We start from the raw sequence: 20,132 nt of genomic DNA on the forward strand, positions 1-20,132 counted from the left end.
CCAGGACAAAAGTTCCCGGGAATTCACGGTACATTTGATGTCTCATGTCTCGGGAATCCTTTTCTTGAATCCTGGGAAGAATATTTCAAATTAAAACGTCCAAACATCCAACGATGAAACAATTATGAAGCGAGTGCATCCTTTTTGTCAATTGTCAATTTTGTCAATGACAATTAATTCCACCATGGAAGAAGCTCTTTTGTATTCTGATGAAGATTAGACAACTGTGTGTTTGACGATGAATGAAGAATTAAATAAGGAGTTAAACAAATCTACAAAATAGCGTAAATAAAAATAGTCCCTACTATAAAAAATAAATTTAAATTTACAAGAGACCGAAACAAACAAAAATTCGTCCCTTTTGCGAAATTGCGAAAAAATATATATTTTACGTCATATGTTCCGAAATCCCAGGAATCCCGGGAACGATCCTGAGTTCCGCCCGTGTCCCGGGAATTGAAAAAGTCCAGGAAATAAGAAACCCTAGTATATACATACATATATGCAGTAGGTATGAAAAATCGAATGAATATTAGTAATCTAAGTTTGTAATCTAAATAAAAAAGACTAAGAGCCACTGATTTAAAACCATGTGAATCTACACTATACGATGTTATAAATGCTAGACGAGGCAAAGGAAGTGAATTGTTAAATTATGCAAAAGTTTTTACATACATACATATTTCCTTATCTTGATATCATAAAAAAATACCTTAACGATAAGCCCTCGAATAATTTAACTTTAATTTTTAAATTTTATTTTAAATTAAAAGAATCAATTCTATAGCAAACGATCATAAGGTTATAATTAACCTACATTGCATACGATAACCTTAAATCATAATGAAAAAAAATACATTAGATGAGTCGATTAATGGAAACCCACCTTTGTATTTATTTAAATTTAACAATAGACATTTTATTTTTGGGTTTTTAACCGAGTTTTTACAAATACGGAAATCCTTACAGAATGATACAATCTTTCAACAAAAAAATACGAAAAATATTCTCACATTAATTATTCAATACGCGTCTGAAACCATTGTGTAAAATTATGACAAAAAACAGCTTAAACATCCTCCATTTTTTAGATCCACTTCAATTCCGCTTAAAATACACACGAACTTTAAAATGTTGATTAATAAATAAATGATACAATAGTCAAACATTGTTTTTCGATATTGATCGTATGTACGTATGTGTATGTAGGCACACTAGTTTATCATCCAACAAATGATTAATTTCTTTAACACAAAAAAATTACACACTTTTCCAAACAATCAAATGCGATTTAAATCCAACATTCTTCGAGATTGCTCTTTGAGAGACCGTAATTCGAACAGACGGACGTAAAAAACAGCACATACACAACAATTGCAAAGCCATTAGACGCAACTGGCAAATTTACGACGGCTATTAACCTCGGACTTACAACTGGATCTGCGGTCAAATTTTACACCGATCTTTAAGGTGTCAATTAGAAAATTTGCACCGCCTCTATGTACGATTTCTAGGTCAAATTTTATCGGGGCAAAGAGGACAAGTCTGCAGACGAGCGTAGGCCAAGGAATTCAGGATGAGGATATCGCATAAGGAGCGGCCTGACCCTGATTCCTAAACAATCAATCTACATGCTGAAATCCAATCAAATTATACATAATTGGGTCCACTTTTCGCCGTTCAAATTTCAGCACATTTGCATAAATGTGGGGCCCGAAAGGAGGATGGACACGTCTCGCAATTATCGCTGTTTGAATAACTGCCATGTACCGAAATGGCGTGAACACACCGACAAAAGTGTGCAATTATTCGCTGTTTAAATACAAATGTTTCTTTCTTTCATACCTCCACAGCTAGTCACACAAATAAATAAATAACAAAAAAAAAAAAAAAAAACTCGCACGTATTAGCCTCAGTACTGTTTATGGCCACGTTCGCATTACTCACGCAAATTTAAACACAATATGAAAATTTTAACACCTTTTTTTGATATTTATTTATTTAAGTTTAAGTTTGAACTATTGCGGCATTACAGGAGTCCATAATGCGCCACAATTGCTCGAAAAAATACAGAGAGATGAGAAAAATAAAAATATATACATATACATACAGACAAAAATACGGGTTTGGTGCAAACGATCGACAAGCGCCAGACAGACTGAACCACAGATTAACTGGATGGCTGCTTTAAACGCAACTCTCGACTTCACGAATGATAGATTGCACATCATGTGACGAGTAACCTTTTGATGTGCACAGATGCAATTATTAAAATTGAGTTGGATCTTTCTGGCGAGTTTAATGAGGCAAATTCAGAACTAAAGTATCAGAAGCACAGAACGTATACAGGGTAGGTATGTCGGGACTTCGGGTAGATTTCGCTTAGTGTAAGTGCGAGCAGTGCGCACACATAAGGTACACGTGTCGTTAATCTGTGGTTCAGTCTGTCTGGCGCTTGTCGATCTTTTGCACCGCATCGCAAAAATACATTTATACACAATCATAAAAAAACAATAGCACTATAATAATTTATTTAACATTTTGGACCATTGTGGCATTACAGAAAGAACCTAATGCGCCACAATGGCCTACATAATAAAATAAAATAAGAGGGAAAAAATAAAAAATAAAAAAATTAATAGAAATTAATAACAAAAAGCAAAAAATTAAGATATAAAAAATACGAAAACAAAACAAAGAAAAGTAAAATAAAATACAGCATATAACACAATCATAAAAAACTTTATAATAATAAATAAAATTAAATTAAAATAAGTAAAAATACAAATAAGGGAATTTCTCGCACCTGCATCCTGTTCCGATAAATAAAAAACTAGCTACAAATACAAAACATCCCTGCGAAACCCAAATGGAAGAGAGTGGAATAAGATTCCACACATACATCACATTCAAATTAAGAAAATAATGATGAGCGTAGGTTACCAGATAAATATTTTAAAATAAAATCCGATAATCTACGCTCACTTAGTATTGCATTCAGGCACGGCTATAGCAGATAAATAATAGCAGATAAAGTTACAATATCAAATAGTAAAATACAAAATAGGGAATGTGTTGCACCTATAGCCAGCACCAATATATACATACGAACCAGCCGCCAATACAAAGCATCCCTGCGAGGCCCAAATGGAAGAGAGAAGATCAAAATTCCACTCATACATCACATTCAATTATGAAAATAATGATGAGCACAGGCTACCAGACAAATAGGTTCAAATAATCTCCGATAACCCACGCTCACTGAGGTGACAAATATCACATTCAGGCTCAGCAGCAACGATTTCATTGAGAAGTCGGATAGCTATTGGAATAGGAGCCATTCGATAAAGAACTGGGCTAGCAGGAGGTACAACCATAAAATGATGATGTCTACCACGAACATAATTACTAGGGACATGAAATCCCAACTGTTCCAGCAACGACGAGCATGACGTATTACTGCGTAGAAGCTGGAGAACAAAATGAATTAATGAGAAGTTTCCCCGAAGTTCAAGGGAATTATACCCTAGTATGCCCAAAAGGATAAGAGTAGTGTAGAGATATGGGTGATTAGCACATAATCTTTCCTATTGTTGCGTAGGGGTGGGTGGAAGATCCAAGTAAAAGGCCAAAGTCGTTTCACAGCATTTATTGGTGATTAAGGAGATACACGCACTGGCAGTGTTCCGTCCAGAATGTCTTGATATCGTCTAAGTACCTCCTTATAAAGGGACAGGTCACTCAGGACATCTTGAACGTCCGGTTACTTCCCCATCGTTTAGGCATGTACCCGGATATGTATTCCACAACACTCAGTCCCACTTTATCGGTCACTTCTGAGAAGGGACTGGGTGCCGCTTACTACGCCAATTCGGTGGCCATTGTTTAGCCTACTTGCACTTAGTCTGGAGATAATCCTTGAAACCAATTATAACGGTCACACAGTCTCTGGGATGCTACTTGGCCTAATCCGATTGAACTTACTCGGCGGTGTACGTAACACTATATAGGAAACGAAGAAATGCTTTTTGCACTTTCTCAATCAGTAATGTGTTTTGCATGCGTATATGTATATGTATGCACTATTGCTAGAATTCAAGACTGTGAAGATTATCTTCAATTGAGTTTGACGTCAAAAGTATAGCCAAATAGATTTTTCATTTGTGAACATTTAAGTGGTACAAGAAGTGAGACACTTTCTCACCGCATAAGTCACATTGGTTCAATACAAATACGTGTGCTCCACTTCAATATGGTGTTGGCCAAATAGACGAGTGTTGAACGTTGCCAAAGGCATAGGCACTTTAAATTCATTGCCTCAAATTATAATGGTGCAAAATCGACCAGAATATGTTTCAGAATGCTTTTATATAGGTATGTATAATGCTACATGTGTGTATTAAACAAGGAAATAAGAAGGTAATACATATAAGATTGTTCTTCCAATCTGAAATACTGACTATAACACAAAATTTACCACTTTTAACAGACACCGATATCATCTTCGAATTAAATTACGACTTAAATTCTACTCCATCAATTTCACTTTACGACTCCACCAACAACACCCAAAATATTCCACTACAACTTCGACTACACAGCTGTCCAAATCATCACATTTGAATAACTAATTCTCGAATATTCTTTTTCATTACACAAATAAACCAAAAATAATACAGTCCAATATCAAAAAGTTTGAATGTCGTACAAATTCGGTACAAACTAATTTTCCTAATTCTGAAAGCGAAAAATGTTCCGATGATCATATTTTGGCCTTGGCAAAGATATCATCGTGCGTTTCGTGCGTTTGATAGCATTCGTCACGCACGTAGACGTTTCCATTTTATAATAACTTTCATACTCAGCTTCAAAATTGATACACTTTCAACGGAATTAAGCAGACTATAATAGTAATAAAAAGTCGTTCAGTATCGTCACGCCTTTTCGCCGATCATCGGCTAGCACAAAACACATGGAAAAATAACATCAATCAAAAGATGCAGCGTAACCTTATTCTGGGTCGCATTAACATTTTGCACACTTCAAAGCCCATACAACATCGACTCTTGAATTGAAACTTTTCTAACATACTTCTATTCTATTCCTTATTGTAGGATACAATTATTTATAACAAGTAGTGACCTATCGTGCAAACACGTACGTTGATTTTCTCTTGGGTACCATACAAGTGTCGTCTTGATTTACCTTCATTCTTCTACATTTATCATACTTCCCAACATTTTGTTTCGCATTTTATCTTCTCATAATCATCTTCATTTTTCTTTGTACTACGCTCTATATTTCTACCATTACCTTTGGTACCATTTTAGTATCTTTAACCTCAGTATATCCTCCTGAAAATGAATTTTTTCTTCTCATATTTTACAAAATTCTTCTTACATATATTACATATTTTTAGTACCATTCTAGCATATCTCTCGCCTATCTTTAAGCCACTGACATTACTGTTTCAGCCTCTTCTTTCTCCACTATTTTTCCTAGCTCAGTCATAATTCTCGGGTCTACAAGTTGTTCATCTCCATAGTTGTATCTTGTGATTGTTTTTATTCATTTCTCTTATCCTAGATTGGGTTAGAGTATCAATAAAAATCTTGGGCTACTACTGGAACAAATTCATAATGTAGTCCCAACCTTTCACTGCTCTCCATAACGGTTTTATATAAACCTGTCAATAACGCAGAGATAATCCTTTCCGGTAACCTTACCTCAGGCATTTTGTAACAAAAATGTATTTAATGAAGTTATAATTGTTGATAAAATTATTGAAATAGTTGATAATATAAAATATCTGGGAATTCACATAGACTCGAGACTGAATTTTAAGGTGCACGCTGAATATATAATTACAAAAATGGATAGAAAATTTGGTGTATTATGTACATAGGTTAAGAAATATTTTAAGCAGAAAAAGTAAAATTTTAGTCTATAATACAATTGTCTTGCCACACGTGGTTTATTGTGCCACTGTGCTTAACATGTTTAATGGCCAAGATTTAGGAAAGGTACAAAAATTACAAAATAAAGCTATGGGAGTTATTTTGAATGTGGGTAGAATAAAAAGTATTAGAAGTATATTAGATGAATTGAGATGGATGAGTATTAGAATTAGTTTAAATCTTAGTACATTGTCTTTTGTATATAAGTTAGATCATAAGTTATTACCTAAGTACTTTAAGGATTATACAATAAGGAATAGATATATACATAGTTTTTATACTAGAAATAAGGACAAAGTAGTTGTAAGTAGAGTAAGAAAAAAGAAGACAGCTGGGGGTGTTTTTCACAGGGGTGTGCTCATGTAAAACGCCCTCCCTGAATGCGTCAGGTCTTCTAAGACCGTGGATGCATTCTTGCGAGGTGCTAAGAGACACCTCTGTGAGGGACAGTGCATATAAGTTAAACATAAAATTAAGAATGTATTTTTAAATTAGCTAAATAGCTAAAATTATATAAATAAATAAAAATAACTGCAAAGCGCTTGCTATTTTTTTCTATTCCGTGCCAAAAATCCTTTAAAATCACATCATTTTACCTAAGATTGGGTCCCAATACTTCAATAAAGTTCTTCCAGAAGAATCTAACTTCGACCCACCAGTCTTCCAATCACCAGTTCCACGGAGAGAACATTTTTCAGCAACCTTACCTATCGAATTCTTAATATGTACGGAATAATTCCATTCTTCTCTATCTTTGGATACATGTATTAAGAACTTCACACATGGCACATAATCTTTTGAGCACGAATCAAGTTTCTCCATACACTTTTCAATTCACTGCTTCCAGCATTGTATCAACATAATGTAGGAATATAAATAATAAACAATTATTTGTGCCGTGTCCGCGAAAGTGTTACCTTCGTGCCGATTGGCCATTTGATTCGATTGTTAAGATCGAAAGAAGCCCATTCTTAGTGCGAGACGATGTCACGTAATAGATTGAAAGAAACTGATTATATTTTTTGTTGCAGCTCACGAACGCGTGTTGTACATAGTATGTATGTATGTATGTACACATGCATTTTCACGGGCAAAATCGACAACAACAGCAAAAAAAAAAACGACGCAAAAGTGCCTATTCAATATCAAAAAAAGGACACCTTGACCCACTATTACATTATAGCATTTCGGACAGCATAATAAGACGAATGCGTTCCGAGAATGCGTGTTGATAATTGATTGAGTTGATAATTGAATCAAATATTTCTAGCTGAGAAATGGTCGATCACAATAATCTATTTATGTCAGGAACGCATTTTTTTGGGTTTCCGCAATAAATTTTTCGGATTTTAAGTTGAAAACAAGTCATTATTGGCAATTTTTTTTAATAAAAGCTCATTTGATACATACAAGGATTGATTCGATTGGATCGAATTAGCCTTGGTGAAACCACTTGACGGAAAATGACTATTATTACGTATCTGACACATACATAAATCACTTCGATATCGTTAAGTCAATGTTATACCCATTATTTTAAAAAGTGCCTGAAAGTAATATTAATAACTAGTTGAACCTGGCATGCGTTGCAATGCCACAATAACGCGTGCAATTCACGTTCCCGTTCCACAGACATTCAATTTTATATATAGGTATAGATATATTTGTAGACGTGGGCCATCCGCTGTATGTTTGGTACAGCCCTGAATGGTCAGTAAATTCGATTGCGAGGTAGGCGTGGCGTGATTATTGTCACACTCGCGGTGTGATGCTTTCAATAGCTTTACTTTCGCGTCAGTAAAATCTTAATAACGAATACTATTATTAAAATATTTTTTCCCGTTTTTTTTTCACAGTAATCTTCCCGGACATGCATACAACAAATTCTGAAAGTTGCATCGTAATCGGTTCAGTGATTTAGGAGCCTATTTGAGACACACAGACAGACATTGAATTTTATATACCTAAAAGATATATAGATTCATCGATTTTGAAATCTGAATGTTTCCAGCCATGTACTGATAGAATTATTATAATTAAATGTGGTTTTAATAATAATTATTATTATTAAAACCACACATGAAATTGCATTAAAAACCAAGAATTTCAAAACCAGACTCAAAAGGGTTTACAAAACGTATATTAATCGAAAATGGATAGTCAAAGTAGGAATTGAAATCCGAGTAGGAGCTAAAAGTCGATCACATATGGGGTTGACTTTGGAGTCAAACAAATAATCAGAAAAGCACTGCAGTAGAAATAGATCACAATATAAAAGCTTTTTGTAAATTTATTTATTTTTTATTTTTTACATATAGTATACCAGGAAGACCTTACATGTAAACCCCAATGCGCCTTCCTAGCAACTACAAATTACAATTACAATGCAGCATTTTCAGTGTCTCGTAAGTCGTTGAATTACGAGACACTGAAATAGTGGTGACATAATAGGTAGTAATAGGTTTAGCCAATTTTTAAACGGGAACCGTTTCAACAATGAAATCAGAGAAAATTGGCAAACTCTGATAGGAAACGATCGACCTGTAGTCACAAATATCCAAATCTGACCAGCAGCACTACATATGTACTCAGAAAAATAGTATTCAATCGAGGTCAGCTCATGGGATCGAACCCGGCGCCTCTCGGCGCTAAGCAGAAGCTTAACGACCGAGCTATGCTGCTGGTTAAATACATAATGTCGTAAGGTCTATATAAAAAAAATCAGATTTGGCGTTAAATTTGATTGATTACTATAAAATAAACTCCAAATGTAAATTATTTGACTATCACAGTGTAGTGAAAGTAAAAAAAAAATATATCCATCTAAACAATTCCGTACAATAAATGATGATAATGAGTCTGGTCGGTTTATGATTTATTCGAACACATTTTGCGTGAGAAGTTGTGCGCTCTCTGTACACAAATTATTGGGTCGGAAAATTCAACAGTAGACTTTATGCTTTAACAATAAAAATTTACCCGCGAAAGTTTTTCACTTTAACCAAATGGTTGACTATTTTATTATTTTTTATTTTGTAATTTATAGTTTGCCGTGTTGAAACCGAACAAACCGCAGTTGTGTGTCTCGTCACAGTTTCAACGCGAAAACAATGAACATCGTAGACAATGTAGTAAAATGATGCTGTAGGAAATATGTATCAGTGTGCCAGTGGCGCCGTGGGAAATTATCTATCGGCAATTTTCCGATGATGTACATATATATAAGACATAGGTACACATATGTATGTGTTGTTGACGCCCCCGTTCTTCAATTATATTATATATGTTTATAATAATAAATGCTGAAATCGATCTTCAGGAGAAATCTTCGCAGTGTGCGCATTACGCATGTGTTCCGATTACATTTGTTGTTCAATCGATTCTGTGGCTTTCTCTAATGTTCATACATAATTTCATGGGACTATCGTCATTTCTTGCGTCTATAATCTTTTCCCATTCTGCAGATTGATTGTACCATTTCAATATATCAAATTCGATTGTTAAAGAGTTCGCCGATTTTTATACGTATGTATGTACATACAGCCAGCAATATGGCTTAATGGTAGCGTGTATGTTTAGCACCAAGTGATCAGTGGGTTCGATCCGCCATACTGCTGGTTAGATTTGGGAGTATCTGCGACTCCAAATCGATCGTTTCTTATCAGAGTTTGCCAATTTTATCTGATCGTTGTTGAAATGGTTCCTCAAAATTGGCAAAAAATCATCTTTCCTGTTGTCACAAATCTTCTGTATTTATTGTATGTACAATTTGCAAAAATTATATACAAATCTAAAAATCGATAGATGTCTCGATGGATTAATTCTGTAATTAATTAATTATTTGTTATGTCGTGTTCTTCAGCTTCTGGAAATACAGTTATGACTAGAGTACGGACCCAAAACGCCCCGTTCATTGTTCAATTGCTGTAAATGCTTTGTAAAAAAGGTTCGGCAAACCTTTTACAATGCATTTACAACATTTGAACAATGAACGGCACCCTGGTTATCCGGGCTTTAGTTATGACCATTCAATGCTTGACAGTGATCGATAACGAATATGGGATACACCATTTTCGATCAGTCGAGGGTCGTTTTGGTATAGATAACTGTCAAGCATGGATAAATACTACCATACAATTTCAACGACATAGCTTGAAAGTGTCGTTTTGATAGGACCATCCCATACACGCATCCCATGAACACCACATTTTTCTATATGTTTAAAACTATCTAAAAAAAAAACCACGTACCACATTCACCGCTGTGTGATTTCGCCCTAAAGCTCAGATTTGAAAAAAACAATATCAGCGGTAGGGTTTGGTGCATCCGCTCTAAAATCGCCAGATCAACAGAACGGCAGCTTTAAACGTAATTCTCGTTTTCTCGAATGATAGATTGCACATCAGATGACGAGTAACCTTTCGATGTGCACAGATGCAATTATTAAAATTGAGTTGGATCTTTCTGGCGAGTTTAAGGCAAGGCAAGATTCGGAACTTATCGAATCTTGCCTTATTAAACTCGCCTGAAAGATCCAACTCAATTTTAATAATTACCATTTTAATAATTGCATCTGTGCACATCGAAAGGTTACCCGTCATCTGATGTGCAATATATCATTCGAGAAGACGAGAATTGCATTTAAAGCAGCCGTCCATCAATCTGTCGTTCAATTTGTCTGGCGATTTTAGAGCGGATGCACCGCATCCCTGCGGTATACCTTTCGTTCGACCCAAAGGTTTGCCATTACTACCCTATGGTGTAAAAAAGCAAGCAGATACGACGCAAATGAATCCACAATGAAACAAGTAAAATTTTTTTTTTATTTTTTTTTTTATTTAATTTACTCCAAGAAGGCCTAACAGGTAAACCCAATGCACCTTCCTGGCCAAAGACAATTATATAAACATATATGTACACCATCCATATATAGACAAATTCTTACACGTATACACAAATACACATACATACATTCATAAATATAAAAATACACATATATACATATACATACATACACACCTACACATATATATATATATATATATATATATATATATATATATATATATATATATATATATATATATATATATATATATATATATATATATATGAGTAATTTATCTTTATTTATGTGTATTTATGTGTTTATGTGTATATGCATGTATAATGTTTGTATGTTTATGGATGTATGTAATGTATGTGTATGTGTATATGTATATGTATATGTGTATGTATGTATATGTGAATATATATATATATATATATATATATATATATATATATCATCATCATCATCATCATTTACAGCCATTCGCCATCCACTGCTGGATGAAGGCCTCTCCAACACGCTTCCACTCGTCTCTGTTTTGCGCAACACTCATCCATCTCATTCCGCACATTTTCCTAATTTCGTTCACCCATCTTCCTTGCGGTCTTCCTTTTACTCTTTTGCCTTCTCTCGGGTACCATTCAAGCACTTCTTTTGTCCACCTTTCGTCCATCCTCCTAGCTACGTGACCCGCCCATTGCCATTTCAATCTCTTCACTCTATCCACTATGTCCACTACCCTTGTCATATTTCTCACCCACGTGTTCCGCTTCCTGTCTTTCCTCGTTATGCCAAGCATACAGCGTTCCATACTTCTTTGAGTGCATTGGATTTTATTTTGCATCTTGGCGTTCAGTGTCCAAGTTTCACATCCATACGTCATCACTGGCAAAACGCATTGATCAAAGATCCTTTTCTTCAGGCAGAGTGGCATTTTTGATTTAAAAACAGCATTCATCCGTCCAAATGCACTCCACCCTAATTTCATACGTCTCTTTATCTCTTCATTTTTACTACCAGACATGTCAATTATTTGACCTAAATATAAATAATTATTTACTACTTCTACTGGTTTATCATCTAAGGGGATGCTATCAGGCATGCAATAACTATTGAACATTAGTTTAGTCTTATCTACGTTAATTTTTAATCCTACTTTTCTACTTTCCCTGTCCAGCTGTGTTAGTCTGATGAGTAGGTCAGCTGAATCACGAGCTACTAAAACTATATCGTCTGCGAACCGAAGGTGACTCAAAAAGCGACCATTGATGCTTACTCCGGCTGTATCCCAATCCAATTTCCTGAAAACTCCCTCAAGCACCGCATTGAATAACTTGGGCGAGATTGTATCTCCTTGTCTTACTCCTTTTCCTATGCTAAATCTATCTGTACCTGAAAAAATTTTAACCGAAGCTGTGGCATTCTTATATATTGCAGCTAACAGTCCCACATAGGTTTCCGGCACTCCCTGTGTTTTTAGAGCGTTAAGTACTGCATTATGACTAACTGTATCGAAGGCTTTCTCATAATCGACGAAACCTAGGCACAATGGCCGTTGATATTCGTTGGCGCGCTCGATTAGTTCGCCAACTACTTGGAGGTGGTCCATTGTGCTGAAATTTGCCCTAAACCCTGCCTGCTCTACAGGTTGGTTCTCGTCGAGGATATTCTTCAGCCTTTCTGTAATAACCTTCGTGAAGAGCTTGTAGACCGCTGAAAGTAGACTAATGGGTCGGTAGTTCTTGATATCGCTTTTGTCGCCTTTTTTGTGTATTAAAATGATAGTTGCGTTATTCCATCCTTCTGGTATAGCTTGGTTCTGGATGCATTTGCTGAAAAGCCTAGCTAAGATATTAATTAGGGGGGGGCCGCCACATTTTAGTAAGTCAATGGGAATATTATCTTCCCCTGGGGATTTACCGTTCTTTGCAGTTTTTAGCGCGGCCTCTACTTCGCTAGGCAATACTGCAGGAACCCTTTGGCCGTGTGTCGATTCCAGAGCGGGGAATTGGCCGTTGTCGTTCTCGTATAGTTTTGCATAGAACGTGTAAACTCTGTCTATGATTTCTTCTCTATTCCTAATTATTACTCCGCTCTCTGATCTGATTGCGATCATTTGGTTTTTGCCTAAGAAAAGATCCTGTTTGCACTTTTTCAGGCTACGGTTATTCTTAATGGTATTTTCTATTTGCTTGCTGTTAAAATCCCTGACATCCCTGACTATTCTCTTTTTAATTTCCTTATTTACTAGATTGTATTCTTGCTTATTATTATCCCTATCTAAATTCCTTTTATGCTTAATTAGGTTTTTTGTTTCCGCTGAAATTTTGCTTAATTTAATCTGTTTCCTGAATCCACCTAATTTCTTACCTGTTGAGGTTAGAACCGAACTAATTACAGTGTTCAATTCCTCGATGTCTGCTTCTGGGTTTAATTTCCCGTATCGATTTCCAAGTTCGAGTTCGAATTCCTTTTTCCTAGACCTTAGTTGAGCGAAATCTGGAGAGTTACTGCATCCTTTTATTAATTTCCTACGTTCGCAATTTATATTAATGGCCATCTTGGCACGGACTAATCTGTGATCGCTACCTATATCTACTTTACTTAAAACACTAACGTCTTTAACGGAGTGCAGGGCATTTGTTAGGATGAAATCGATCTCGTTTCTGTCTCCTTTAGGACTCTCCCAAGTCCACTTATTGTTGGTGTTTTTCCTGAAAAATGAATTAGTGATAAAGAGCCTGTTGTGTTCTGCGAATTCTATGAGGCGATCGCCTCTGTCGTTTCTTTGGCCGGTACCAAAATTGCCTACTGCTCTTTCAGTATTTGCCTTTTGTCCTATTTTTGCGTTAAAGTCGCCCATGATTATTTTAAAGTGGTGACGGCTATTATCGTATGCGTCCTGTATTTTTTCGTAGAAGTCTTCTATTTCCTCGTCTGGGTGGCTAGATGTGGGGGCGTACACTTGGAAGATTTGACAAGTGTACCTGCTCGAGATTCTTAATACTATATAGCATATACGTTCCGATATGTCGCTTATTTCTATAATATTTCTTTCTATTCTCTTATTGATAAGAAACCCTACTCCTCCTATTCTACCATTTGGTAGCCCTCTCCAGTAGAGACAGTTACCACTTTTTAGGATTATTTGGTTTTGCTGTTTTCGTCTTACTTCACTAAGTCCTATTATATCCCATTTGATATTTTCTAATTCATTCTCTAATGCAAGCACACTTCCTTCACTCGATAACGTTCTTACATTGTACGTGGCTAAATACAGGTTTCTATTAGCTAAGCTATCATCCATCGTCACTCTTACCTTGTTGGAGGTTTGGATATTATTTTTCTCGCATTTATCCAAGATGTGTTGAGAAAAAGGCGGTACTTGAGAGAGATTTCCATTCAAGGAGTGAGTTCTTACCGCCATAGACTCTTCTCTGTGGTCAGCTTTGACAGATAGTCATCCTAGGTATCACTTGGATCACTTATGAGTTATTACATGCCATTTAACAGGGTTACTTTGTAAGTGAAAGTAGTTAGTTATGATAATAATAGATTAGCAATTGTTATACTACTTTTTTACAGATCTTTATCGTGAGACGCCTCTTTGGAGACAACGGATTTATATATGTGAGTGCGGTTTGCAATTTAATATTTTAATAATAAATTTAGTAAAGAATATAAAATTACACGAATTACTTTAATATAAATTAAATATGAAAAAGAACTATTAGACAGTTGGGAAACACCGTTTCTGTTTGCTATTATTCTATTAAGTAAAGTTCGTTAAAAATTTTTGTCTGAAAGCAATTATGTGGAAGATTTATTGCTTCTGTGGGACCGAATTTTGACTGGCGACCCTTATTTTTTTTGTATTCAGGTAGGGAGATGTATCTCGTTCGTATACGCTTATATATATATATATATATATATATATATATATATATTTTACAAATGTTGTTTTCATTTTGTAATTTTATTATTTAGCATAATGTGTATGTATGTTGGTTTTATCTTTATTTATATATGTATACTATTTTTTATTTTTATATATATATATATAAAAATAAAAAATAGTATACATATATAAATAAAGATAAAACCAACATACATACACATTATGCTAAATAATAAAATTACAAAATGAAAACAACATTTGTAAATATGTATGTAGCTAGAAGTCATTTAAAATATGCTGCCTGACAGAACAGTATGATGAAGTAAAAACATCAAGGCTCCCAGAAAGCAGGTTAAATAGTCGAATGGCTCTTGAAAGGGGTGAGTCATCAAGCACATTAGTTCTGGAGCGAGATTCTCTCAGTTTCTCAGGTACTCTAAGTTTAAGATTACACAGAACTTCAGGAAGATGACATTCACCCCTTAGAATTTTTAGAAAAAGCTTACCAAGATGATTGTTTCTACGTGAAGCTAAGGAGTCAAAGCCCAAGGAGCCCATGACAAACTTACTGGGAAATAAGTAGGGATAGCGCCCAAACTCTCTCATGTAGATATAGCGAAGAAATTTTCTTTGCACCCTCTCTAACATTAGCGTGTACCTTAAATGATTAGGACTCCATATGGCCGAACCAGAAATATATAATTACCAACTATTGAGTGGGCAGTGGTTTAAAACGTAAGTAGCCCAACGTCATTCATCATTGACAATGCACCATCAGAGGCGTCGAATCTTGATTCTTGGCATTAAACTTGAATCGAATCGTATTATCGGAATGCGACGACGGAAGAATCGGAATTCGCGTGTGGCAATGCGACCGACTGCAATTAGAAACCATAATATGGTGCGGACGGACCGACAGATGCGCGTTTTTCACGGCAAATTTAGATCGAAATGCGATGCGAAATATTCTCATAACGAATAAGCGATTAACGATGGCAATTCAAGCGTCAGCGAAAGCTCTCTATGGGTGCGCGATAGACCATCAACCGGTTCGTGAGAACACATTTTTTTCCCATTTTCGGTTTTTAAGCACACTCTCGGTCGGACGACGGTCAATTAGACGGCGTACACCTCGAATTAGCTGAAGCGGAAGACGCTTGTCGATTCTGGTCTTCAATGAAGAAGTAACCAGTCTCCCATGCCCACCTGGGTATTCACCATTGTTCTCCATTATCGCCGTCTTACATCTCCTCCGACGTAAACGATGGTTATTGATGACTGCGTTGATTCGGTACACTGGAAAAGGTTCACTGACGGGGAGATTAGTCGCCGAACAAGTCTCAAACCTTGGGAGACAAAACGCAAAAGATATTTCATTGTTATATATTCTTGCGCGGTTTTGTCGCCGAGCGCTTTTTGTTGGGGTGGTTTTGTCGGCGCACAGTTTTGCCGCCGCGCGGTTATGTCTCGCGTGGTTTTGTCGCCGCGCGGTAATGTCGGGGCGCTTATTTACCGAGTGGCTTTGACTGGACACCGTTTATTACTGTATCTATCTACATATATATGTACATAAAATTGAATGTCTCGAATAGGCTCCTAAACCACTGAACCGATTACGATGGAACCTTCAGGATTTGTTGTATGCATGTCCGGGAAGATTACTGTGAAAAAAACCTATTAATAATAATATTCGTAATTACGATTTTACTGACGCGAAAGAAAAGTAATCCTCCCGCCTTCAACGCATCACGCCGCGAGTGTGACAATAATCGCGCCACGCCTACCTCACACTTGAATGTACTGACCATTCAGGGCTGTACCAAAAACACACAGTGGATGGGTCACGTCATTAAATATGTATATCTATACCTATATATAAAATTGAATCTCTGTGGAACGGGAACGAGAACGGAAACGGAAACGGGAACGGGAAAGGGAAAAGAATGGGAACGGGAATTACACGCATTATTGTGGCATTGCAACGCATGCTGGGTTCAGCTAGTGTTTTTATAAAATTCATAGAAGGAAGGAAAATTTGATATAAAGGATTAAGAGGGCTGGACAGCAGCGCCTTGTCCATACAAACGTACTATACTTCTCTCTTCCTCAATTATGGCACTAGAGAAATGATTTAATATGCTATGGATATCCACCATTGGGGTGCATCTATTGTTTTATTTTTTTGATTAATTATTTTTTATAGGAGCTAGGAGCCGCCAAACATCTATAAAATCGCCTCTTTTTTACACCCACGAAACGATTCCAGCATGCTTATTTAACGGTCGATTTAAAAAAAAATATGCCGATAGATGCACAGAAAGTATCTTTCTCATACCGATGATGAATTTTTTTTTTAAATTGGTTTAGTTTTGGAGGAGAAAATAGGAGAATACGAAACCTCGATTTTGTCAATTTAAAATACGTTTTATCTGGTCGAAGCGCAACTGTTGCATTCACTCAATATATATATTGATATATATTGTCGCATTCACTCAATATATACATACACTCAATATATATATCGAAGAAAGGAACGGTAAAAAAATTAAGGTTTCGGGTGTACAGCCCTCTTAATGTAATGAAATATAAATATAAAACTTAAAGCCTTGGGTCGCGGAAGGAAGATATGGTATTTATTTTTAATCTATACCAGGAAGGCCTAATAGGTAACCCAATGCGCCTTCCTGGCCAGAAACATTGTACATTTGATACAAGTATTATACAAAGTAAATACATCTATGGTCAAATTTGTAAATTTGCAGCATTTTTAAACAATTCAGCGAAATTCTGAAAATACAAATCAATTAACATTCATAGATACATTAATGGCCCACGTCAACAAATATATCTATACCTATACATAAAATTGAATGTCTGTGGAACGGGAACGAGAACGGAAACAAGAACGGGAACGGGAACGAGAACGGGAACGGGAATTGCACGCATTATTGTGGCATTGCAACGCATGCCAGATTCAGATAGTATTCGATAAATTTAAACCATTACAAATTTCATTCTGCCAAATTTCCATCGGTCAAGCGTCCATCGGCCAAATATCAATTCAGTCAATAATCTGTCAACCCTAAGACAAGCCCTACGACATACAAACTTATCAAATTTGTTTTGGCCGTGTGTTAGTCATGCGGGTGTACTTCTGCTATTTATTTTTTTCGGTATCATCCTATTATTATATTTCAATTCATCCTGTTAGTCTGGCAATGGCAGGTACTTGGCACTCACAACAATTCGTTGAAGCAATTTATTTTTAAAACATGCGACAAGATCTACAACATATGTACATACCCACTGAGAAACAGTTTAGGCTTATGGGGTAATTATCAAAGAATATGTGGGCAGGGGGTGGTTAGGTTAGGGTGGGGGCCGGGAAAAGAGACGTCTTCCCAATGATACTATACTTGAATATTTATATGTATACACATATGTATGTATGCACATATAAATATATAGGTAACTAAATTCTGGCTCTTTCTACGAATGTTCACGTTCAACGTGTACCGTTCGTTGGTAATTGATTTTGGAACACATCCGTATTTTCAGTCGAAAAGAAATAACACGTTTGATGATCGCCGTTAGACAGGTTGCCTAATTGGAGAACGGCTTATCGAACGATTGGATTATTCAAAGTAAACAATATACAGTTAATTCTTCGATTAACAGAGATACACCAATAAAAAACTAAAATCATTATAATGGATACAAATAAATATGTATATATGTACATATGTACATACATACATGTGAATATACACATACATACATGTGTTGGTACTTAATATAATCAGTTATAATCATTTGTCATGAGAACGCTTTACATTTATATGTAAATGGTCAAATGAAGATGGATAGAACAATAATATGATCAGTAAATATTTTAAACTTAGTCTTGTTCTTCATCTATTTAATATTCAACGCAACTAAGTTATTCAAATAAGACATATATAACGGAATTCCTAGAAATTGGTTTATTGATCACTAGTTGTTTTACCCGGCTTCGCTCAGTGTTTGTAATATAAACAGCGTAAACATGGCGAATCTAATAGTAAATATTCATTTATTTTTTTATTAAATTTATTTGAATCGAAAAAAAAATCAACTCGTCCTCTTAGAAATTTTGACGTGTTTACGAAATTCCCAACCAAAGATACATATATATGTACATACAAAGTCTCTTTCGAAATTATATATTAGATTTCTATTGATTAGATTCAGTCTGTAAAAGGATTTGAACTTCAGTGAAAACAGGTTCCAATAGGAACCGAAATATTATTTTTCTGTAGAACTCCACTAAAAATTGGGACAAAATCTAATGTTGAATAATGAAGAAGAGGTACTATCAGGGAATGCATTACCGGTTTGCCGGCTCACTGATTTACCGGTAAATCTGCAAAATTTCACCATTGGTAATTACCGGAAACTATTTTATGGCGAATTAAGTACATATACAGGCGTATTATTGCATTAAAAATCGATGCAAATGACCCATACTATAATACCTGCTTTTACAGCTCAAGGATTGGTTATTTTTTATAATAAGGGTCGAAATGTAAGTTTTCGACATTTGCGTGGGCCCTTTTACGCGGGCCCATTTCCAACCTCAAGAATTTGTATATATCCTATCAAAATAGCCAGCAGCATAGCTCGGTTGTTAAGCTTCTGCTCAGCGTCGAGAGGCGCCGGGTTCGATCCCATGAGCTGACCTCGATTAAAAAGAATTTTTCTGAGTATATCTATAGTGCTGCTGATCAGACCTGGATATTTGTGACTCCAAGTCGAAGGTTTCCTATCAGAGTTTGCCAATTTTTCTGATTTCATTGTTGAAACGGTTCCCGATTAGATTGGCTAAAATCCTTCCTACCTACTATGTCACCACTATTTGAGATTGATTAATGTACAATAAAGTCTCGATAATTTGCGAGTTTTTCAATGTCTCGTAATTCAACGACTTGTATAATAAAAAAAATGCTGTAATGTTTGTAATTGGCCAGGAAGGCCTTCCTGGTATACATACATATATGTAAAAAAATAAATAAATAAAATTGTTTTAAGCAATTCGCAACAGAATTGCTTCAAAAATTTTTGATAGGATGATTCTTCATCAACCAGCGATTCAATTTACTTCATACTTCCAAAATAACATTTGATTATCATTGCACTTTTAATTTTTGATTCGTGCATTTTTGAAAATTTTATTTATTTTTTACCCTTGATTTTTAGCGAGATGGAAAGAAGAAAATTTTGTTACATGGGGGGGGGAGACAATTTTTTTCAACCCTGGGTTTTGCAAGGAGTCAACCCTTTGACTCCTTGCAAGCACTGATTTCAGTCCCAGTCCGCGCCACTGCCTGCATTTGTAGAATTCGAAATATTCTGTATTGTAATACGCACCCAGGAATTACCTAGTAAATATAGCATTTAACATAATTTA

The 20,132-nt window shown here is 35.6% G+C and overlaps 1 protein-coding gene across 1 annotated transcript in view; it reads right to left on the reverse strand.

The window, feature by feature from the left end:
• The window catches only part of LOC143919900 (uncharacterized), a 118,824-nt gene that overhangs the window by 98,199 nt on the left and 493 nt on the right, over positions 1–20,132 (reverse strand). The gene's annotated exons all lie outside the window — the stretch shown is intronic.

This window comes from Arctopsyche grandis, chromosome 1, assembly GCF_051622035.1.
Source record: "Arctopsyche grandis isolate Sample6627 chromosome 1, ASM5162203v2, whole genome shotgun sequence".
NCBI lineage: Eukaryota > Metazoa > Arthropoda > Insecta > Trichoptera > Hydropsychidae > Arctopsyche > Arctopsyche grandis.